The sequence below is a fragment of the Ursus maritimus genome, unplaced genomic scaffold (assembly GCF_017311325.1).
Source record: "Ursus maritimus isolate PB19 unplaced genomic scaffold, ASM1731132v1 scaffold_24, whole genome shotgun sequence".
In the NCBI taxonomy this organism is placed as follows: domain Eukaryota; kingdom Metazoa; phylum Chordata; class Mammalia; order Carnivora; family Ursidae; genus Ursus; species Ursus maritimus.
The window spans coordinates 23,980,399-23,989,319 of record NW_024424897.1 but is presented as its reverse complement, the minus strand read 5'-3'; positions in this window follow the sequence as shown (position 1 = coordinate 23,989,319).

Below are 8,921 nucleotides of genomic sequence, written 5' to 3'. Positions count from 1 at the left end.
GGGTAGGGTGAAAATAACAAAAGATGTTCCTTTCCTCTGCTCAGGAAATTCCGTTTTAGGAGCTCCGTGTTAAGACCTTGTGGCAGAGACCAATTACATATTTCTCATTACATCACACCAGCGGAGTATGAGAGCACCTGTTTCCCGCAGAGCCTTGCCAACAGGCTCTGTGGTCAAGCCTTTGAACTTCTGCCAGCCTGATGGATGAGAGAGTATTACCTCGTGGTTTAAATTCGCATTTCTCAGTGAGTGAATTGACCATATTTTCATATCTTTAAAGGCCATTTGTTGGTCTTTTTTTGTGTGTAACATCTCATGCTTTTGCCCACTTTTCTTTTTCTTTCCTTTTTTTAAACAGATTTTATTTATTTATTTACTTGACAGAGAGAGAGAGAGAGAGAGCACAAGCAGGGGGAGAGACAGGCAGAAGGAGAGGGAGAAGCAGACTCCCTGCTGAGCAGGGAGCCCAATGCGGGGCTCGACCCCAGGACCCTGGGATCATGACCTGAGTCGAAGGCAGACGCTTCGCGGACTGAGCCACCCAGGCGCCCCTTGCCCACTTTTCTAACAGGGAAGGATTATTGTAGAAAAAGATGCTGTATTCTTTAAAGGTACACGCGATGCTGCCGTGACAAAGAGGCCCTGTAGCAGAGCGGCTTAGGTCAGACAGAGATCATTGCTTTCTGTAAGTGGTAAGAGGCGAATAGCCCAGGGCTTCTAGAGAGTCCCCACGACCCTCAGCATGTGGCTGCCATCGCCCAGTCTTGGCCACTTCTCAATCACCAGGGAGGGGAAACATGAAGAGCAAGCAACTTTTCTTCTAGGGGTGGGATCCAGAGGCCACACACCTCACTACTGCTCCCCTCCCGTTGGCCAGGACACCTAGCGGCAAGGAAGGAATGAAATCTGGCTCCCTGCTGGGCCACCACTTACCCTACTGAGGCTTAAGGGCGGGGTTTCCATTACTAACAGGAAGGAAGGGAGAATCGCTAATGCAGAGCACTTGAGGGGGTCATTGGATCTCTCTGAGGTGAAAGAGATGATGAATGCGTCCTGCCTGGATGACTCACAAGAGAACATGTATTGAGTGGTGACTACGTGGACGCTCCATTCTAAACACTTGGCATGTGTAAGCACTCATCTGTCCATGACGTATGCAATGGCTCTCGTTAGAGAAAGGAAACTGGGGCAGAGAACAATGAATTTGGCTGGAATCTCCCAGGCAATACGATGGAGCCAGGGCAGTCTGGCTCTGAGCAATACTCTTAGTCACTATTTTATTCTGTGTCTGGTCCACATTTAGGTATTTTGAGATATTTTTTGCTCTCTGGGACCAGAACTTTCTCTCCTCTAACACATAAATCTATTTTTCAACTTTCAGACATACGATGCTCATATGCTTTTGTGGAAATGGGAGTGTTTTCCAGGAAAGGGCTGCCTTCCCACCGCGACACTGGAGCCTTACCGGCCACTTGGTGGCCTTCCACTCACGGCATGGCGTGGCTGTTTGGTGGCTGAGACTCCTGTTCCTCCTGCCTTCCCTGTGTGGCCTCGTAATAAACCCCCGTTATATAAATAACTTCGGTGTGGCCCAGGTCCTCGATCCTTGAAAGAGCCCAAACCTCACCCCCTTGTGTGTGAGGCTGGGAGCCTGGCCTTTGCCTTGTGCCGGTCCATATGCCATGAAGCGATCTGGAGCGGGGAGGCCAGGAGCAGCCCCGTGATGTAGAAGCAGCCTTAGGGAGCCTGTGGAGGCCAGGTGGGAGGTGGAGCGGAGGAGAAATGAGGAGACCAATGCAAGACCTTAGGCGTGGGAGGAGCCAGCAAGTTCTAGGGGAGTTTGGGAATTTGGGAATGGATGGGTCCCCGGGAAGAGGAGAGAAGTCTAGTGTGGCTTTCAGGTTTTCTGGGTGGTTGGGGGGGTGCCATCAGTCAAGTTAGAGAGAACACATGCTTGGGTGGCGCAGAGAAGACATTCCTTCTCGGGGGTTGGAGTAGGCTCCCAAAGGACCTCCGGGCGCGGGTGTCTTATGGGCAGCTGTGTGTAAGAGTCTGGAGCTCAGATGAGAGAGGTCTAGAGAGAGACTGGGGAGGCATGAGGGTACAGGGGAGAGCCGCAACAAGGAGTGGGAGTTAATATAGGAGACAAGAGGTTTGAGAATGAAATTGTAGGAACTTGCTAACACTTACTGAGCTTCTGCCATGTGCCAGGCACGGAGGTGAGGATGTCCTTTCTATACTTTCATCTCCTTTAATCCTCAAACAACCCCGATATGTGGTATTACTATAATATGTGGTATTAACAATACACGGGTGTGGGTATTATTATGCGATTCCCCTCTTAGGGAAGAGGAAACCGGATCTGCCTCACGACGTGACTTGCTCAAAGTCTCACGGCAAATTGGTGGTGGAGCCAATCACCAGCCAGGCCACTCATATGTAGTTTGTACATAAGTTTCATTTTATGTGGGGTGTGCCCAGAGGATAGAGGGTCTCTGGAAGCACTCCTGGGTCCTCTGCTGCTTTGTCCCACCCCCCACTCCCACAGGGCTCCCCCCTTCCATTGGCTCAGCACTCATGTTTTCAACTGTGTCCCTTTGAGGACAGCTGCTGATGTCGTGGTCCTGGGTGTGTTTGATTTCCCCTGATGCTGGGACTCTCTGCACGGCTGGGTCAGGCCTCCCGCTCCTTTGGCCAGAAGCAGCCCATTTTTGTTTTCCAGACGGGAGTGTCCTCGCCATCTGCCCCGTCTGCCTCTCTAGTGGGTCTGTACTGTACTGTTCTGTACTGTGCACATTCCAGCCCACCACACCTGTCGCTGGCTCCCCACAAGCTGGCCCCTCTACAATGCATTGCCTTTGCTCATGTAGCCCCCCTGGCCAGAATGCCTTTCCTCCCCAGTGCGGACTGGCCATCTCTTACTCATCCTTCGAGGCCCAAGTTAGATGCCACCTCTCCTGTGATGCCTTCCCCTGTTGTTCCAGACTCACTCCCAATGCCGCTGTGCTCCCGTAGAACTAGGTTCGCATCGCTGTTAGGGTAGTCATTGTACCAAACTGTAATCGTGTGTTATGTGTTTGCAGTCGCCATTGACAACATGGTGACCTCCTGGAGGACAGGGATGAGCTTTATTCCTCTTTATATTAGCCTTTGTTCCCAGAGCATGCGCACGATGCCTGGTACAGGTGGGCGCTCGGTAAATGTCGGTGAGCGAGCGGTGGGGTGAATAACCTGGGGGACAGGGTCCGCCCCACCTGCACCTTCCCGGCGCAGCCTCTAGAGGGCAGTCTCACACCGCACGCGGCTTCTCTGGCCCCTGCCCCCAGTCACTTCCTTTCCATCCTTGGCAAAGCCGGACACAGGTGTACCTGTTTTCACTCACTGAAAGAAATCCAAAGAGGATCTTTGCTTTTACGAAAAAAGCGGAAATAGCCCTTGCTCAGCGTTAGTCCTGCAGCGAGCAGAATGATCGTGGACGCAGTGAGGACTCCCAGCCGCAGAGCGGCCCCGCCAGGCTCCCCCTGCGATCCCTCCCAACCACACTCAGATCTCAGCACCAAGCCTCCGGAGCTCTGCACTGTGAGCATCTGTGCTTTATTTCCATCTATTTTGTGCATTCATTCGCAAGAAGCATCCTAAGGTATCAGAAAGGCCTAAACGGATTTTCCATATAAATTAATGGTAATTGCTTTCTCACTTTGTGCCACTTCGGCTTACAAAAGGTCTACTTCTGGATATCCGGGAGAAATCTGTAGATAGATAGATGGGTGGGTGAGTGGGTGGGTGGAAAGACAGGTAGGGTGTGTGTGGTCCAGACAGGCCCTGGAGTTGACAAGCTCTGGGACCCAGGATTTAATCAAGCCGGTTCAGGCGCTAGAGGCACGGCGGCCCATCCCTTAGACCCACAGACGTAGGCCTAGGGACTATGGGTGAAACATGGAAAAATATTATTGGTTTCAAAATAAAAAGAGAAGATTGCAAAATGGAAACTCAAATATTTAAGTAAATGGCTACAAAACAAAACATCAGCCAATCGACTGCCACTCCATTTGTACGTAGTTTGTATATAAATCACCTTGCACGTGGGATGGGAGTGCATCTGAATGTGTTTGGTGTGATGTGGGCACAAGTGTCGAGGGCCCTGGATGTCCTTGAAAGGGCCCTGGGAGGGAGTAAACCCAACGGAGTGTTCTGTGGAAGCCCGGACTCCCCGCCAGAGGGCTCTGGGTGCCGCTCCTGAGCTCAGCCGCTGAGTGGCTGCGTCAGAGGCTGCCGGTCCAGGGCCTGGAGCCGAGCCCGGAAAGACAAGGATCGGTAACAAAGGCTGCCCTCAACCACCCTTTCCTGATCTTGAGATGAGATGGAAGAGGGGTGGTATTTCATTCACTCAAGTTCCTACACTGGCGAGATGCTGGTTAGGAAAGATGCTGTCCCCTGGGACTTCCCGGGGTGGCATGAACAGGAAGCAAGAATAGAACTGAGCGACTCTGAATTTAAGTCTGAACCAGTCGGCATTGGGTGGGGACCCAGGCAGGCTTCTGGGAAGAGGCAGCATTTTGCGTGGGTCCTGACGGGTGAGTCAGCATCCCATGGGCAGTACGTGAAGCATCCTAAAAGAGCAGGAGAGAGGGAAAGGGAGACTCCAGGGCCTGTCCTCCAGGCCTCACCGAATGTCTTATGTTTCCAAATGACACATGCAGGGCTGCAGATCGGGGAGGTAATCACCATCACAAGGGCCACTTGCTGTGTGCCCCCTTGCAGCCAGACCCTGTGCTAAGCCCCTGACATATACTGTCTTACTGAATCCTCTCGGTAACCCTAGTGCGAAGTAGATGTTATCAGGTTCGTTTGACAGGCCGGGAACGGAAGTCCGGAGAGCTTAAGGAAGCCGTGGCAAGTCAGGATCCGAGGGCAAGGCTGTCTGACTTCAAATCAGTGTTCTGGATCACGACCTCGTACCGCTTTCAAGGAGGCCTGCCCAACTTCACGGGGCTGTTAATTAAGTGGCGGAGCGGAACATTTATTGAGGGCTGATAATCAATGTGGCAGACGCTGTTCTAAACGCTTTACACATTTTAACTCGTTGAGCTGAAGTGGAGACTATAATTGTCATTGCCATATGGGGAAACCGAGGCCAAGAGAGCCTAAGTAATTTGCCTGAAGTGGTTGCCGGGTGGTCTAGTTCCAGGGTCTGGGCTCTTGCCGGCGATGCTTTACTAGCCTGCCTCCTCGACGAGACACGAGGTGTGGGGTGGTCACAACGTGGGGCGGCAGACCCAGGGGCTGGAGATGTAGTGGTTTGTGAGGTGTGTGAGGGAGCTGGGGTAAGGAAGGACACCCCAACCACAGGAGACAGGGGGTGTTTCTCTCTGCTGTTTCCTCAGAAGGAATTCAATGATGACTTCTCAACGAGACTACTGAGCGCGTAATGTCTCCCCAAATATCATCCTTTTTTTTTTTTTAAGATTATTTATTTATTTGACAGAGAGACAGCCAGCAAGAGAGGGAACACAGCAGGGGGAGTGGGAGAGGGAGAAGCAGGCTCCTAGCAGAGGAGCCTGATGTGGGGCTCGATCCCAGAACGCCGGGATCACACCCTGAGCCGAAGGCAGACGCTTAACGACTGAGCCACCCAGGCGCCCCTCCCAAATATCATCCTTACGAGTTGTTTTGTTGAAATGTTTTTTGATTAGCAAATACAGCCATTTTGGGGGCGCCTGGGTAGCTCAGTTGTTAAGCGTCTGCCTTCGGCTCAGGGCGTGATCCCAGAGTCCTGGGATCGAGCCCCACATCAGGCTCCCTGCTCCACTGGAAGCCTGCTTCTTCCTCTCCCACTCCCCCTGCTTGTGTTCCCTCTCTCGCTGGCCGTCTCCCTCTCTGTCAAATAAATAAATAAAATCTTAAAAAAAAATACAGTCATTTTGAAATAAGGGCTCTTTTGTCTATGGCCATAGCACCATGAACGCAAGATCTCCTCTGAAATAGGGGGCTCCTTTTTCCCTTGTGACCAGGGCTGCCAGTCTGCCGGAGCTTTCCTGAATGGCTTGCACAGTCCTCCAGCTAGGGCGAGGAAACCACTTTGTCGAGAGGGATGGGGGCAAGACAGGGCTGTACAGAGAGAATGGCTGGTGTGAATGTGGTCAGAGATGCACTTAAGTGATGAAGAGGAAACCTGCCCTGGCTCTGTCCCCTAATAAATCTTTTCAGGTTCTTTGGGACCAGTTGTAGGTTTCCTGGCTCAAAGGAGAATAATGGCAGGTTGATGGGGGTGAAAGCTATAGGGAGACACAAAGCATTAATAATGAAGCACATGGGCTCTGAAGTTGGACTGTCTGAACTCAAATCCCAACTCTGTTACTGTATGACCTTGGGCAATTTACTCAATGTCTGTCTTGATGTTCCATCTGTAAAATGGGTATATTAATGATATCTTTAATCACGAATTGTTCATTCATTAATATTAGATCAATGGCTTGTTGTAGGGTTTAAAATCACCAAATACAAAGTGCTTAACACCCCCCCCCCCCCGCTTACCACGTAAGCATTCAATGCCAACTATTTTACTCAAATCCAAAGGAGATATTGTATAGTTGCTGGGGAACAACAGAAGCAATCCTATTGTTCCGGCTATATGAACAGAGACTGAAGTTGGCTACAGGAAAAATTTCCCCACAATAAAGGGTGTGAAGCCCTGAGCAGATTATAAAAGCTCTTTGGTTTCTTCCCAAGGGCCATTTTCGTCTGGGAGGGGGTCATTTCTGGGGGCAGGGAACTGGAAGATTTGCCCTGGTGATGGGCGTGCCTGTTTGGTTTCCTGAATCCATGGCAGTTCAGTTGATAAACAGATGCTCTGTTTGGCTTTGCGGCGGGTTTACAGGCGGGAGACGGAGCGCCTGCATTGCCAAGGTGCCCGTTTCTAGCAGTTTCCTGGACCCGGGTACATTTCTGTTTTACAAGTACTCCCGCGATCCTGCCTCAATCTCCCTACTGCTTAACCATGACAGGTGCTTCTCCTGGGCTGAGTGGGGGCTGAGCTGCGGGCGAGGTGGGGTTGTGTGGGGGAGGCAGGGATGGGTCCCCGTGATGGGGGTGATGGGGACCGACCTGCATCTGGGTGGCTTTAGAAGGATTTGTCCCGACTTGAAGGTAGGCTGGAAAGCCTGGCAAGGAAACTGTTACTGAAGGGGTGGCAAGCGGTGAGGGAGGGAGGCTCTGGCCAAGCAGTTCTTATCTTCGGGGAAAGTTTCAGGGTCATTGTCACTTGCTGGGACTTTCCTGGACTGTGAACTTAATTGCGGAGGACAGGCTGGTGAGAGGAAGTCAGGCTCAGCGCCACACCCATCCCTCCCCTCCCCCACAGCGAGTTTGCTGTTTCCCCAAACGGGAGTGTTACACCCCTAAACCCCGCTCCAGCCCCGCCCGCCCTGGCTCGGCCACCTTCCTCATCCTCGCTAAGCCTTGGCTCCCCTCCTCTATAGAAAGGGATACTGGAGCGCCTGTGTGGCTCAGTGGGTTAAGCCTCTGCCTTGGGCTCAGGTCACGATCCCTGGGTCCTGGGATCCAGCCCTGAACCATCATCCCGAGGTCATGGGATTGAGCCCCGCATTGGGAATCCCTGCTGAGCGGGGAGTCTGCTTCTCCCTCTGTCTCTGCTGCTCCCCCTGCTTGTGCTCTGTTTCTCCAATAAGTCTTTTTTTTTTTTTTTAAGATTTTGTTTATTTATTTGACAGAGAGAGAGAGAGGGAACACAAGCGGGGGAGAGGGAGAGGGAGAAGGAGGCTTCCTGCTGAGCAGGGAGCCCCACGCGGGGCTCAATCCAGGACCCCGGGATCATGATCATGACCTGAGCAGAAGGCAGACGCTTAACGACTGAGCCACCCAGGCGCCCCAGTAAACAAAATCTTAAAAATAAAAAAAAGGATAACAACAGCACTGACCTACAGTACACACTCAATGTGTGTTGTGTTTAAATAACATGATAATTAAGAGTCCTGGGGTTGGGGGGGTGTAGAGAGCTTCTTTCTGGGGCACAGACCGGGAGGTGGTCAGAGGCGTAGGGCAGTGAACGACCTCTCAGGGAGCAGATGTTGAAGATGAATGACAACGGGTGTGAAATATTGACCCAGGGAAAAGTGCCTGGTGTTTGTCCACCGAACCCGTGCGGCAGCTTCCGTGGGAGGAGGGGCAGAAAAGGGCCCCAGGTCAGGAGGGCCATGCTCCCGCAGGCTTGCCCAGGGCAGCCTCGCCGAGGTCCGGAGGAACACAGTCCCCCCAGCTGGGGGATTTCGAGAAGGGTGCTTAGGCTGGGAATCAGGGCAGGCACCTCACCTGTGCACACGCATCTAAAAAAATGGTCCTTTTTTTTAAGCTTAAAAAAACCCAAGCAGATGGAAATGTTAGTAGTGATTGTGTTTGCTTGCTCGAACGATACTTGACTTTTTCTCCCTACTTCATGCATTTCAAATGTTCTTTTTTCTTTAATATCTTGTTTGGGAGAGAGAGCGTGAGTTGGGGGGTGGCAGAGGAAGAGGGAGAAGCAGACTCCCTGCTGAGCAGGGAGCCCGATGTGGGGCTGGATCCCAGGATCCTGGGATCATGACCTGAGCCCAAGGCAGATGCTTAACCAACTGAGCCACCCAGGTGCCCCATTTTAATGTTCTTTGAGGAGCATGTATTGATTTTTAAAAAGGGAGAAGGTAGGCGCATCTGCATGTCTGTTCAGTTCCTAAAATCAAAGGTTTCTTTCCAGCCCTACCCTCCCAGTATTTGACGCTGTGGAGTGAACCCCTTTCCTGAAGCTGTTTTCTCGCTCGACTTCCAGCTGTCACTCCTCTCCTGGCTTTTCTCCCCTTCTTGGAATGCTGCCCAGCCCCTAAAGTTGATGTTATTCGGGGTCTGTCCTCAACTCATCCTTTCCCTCT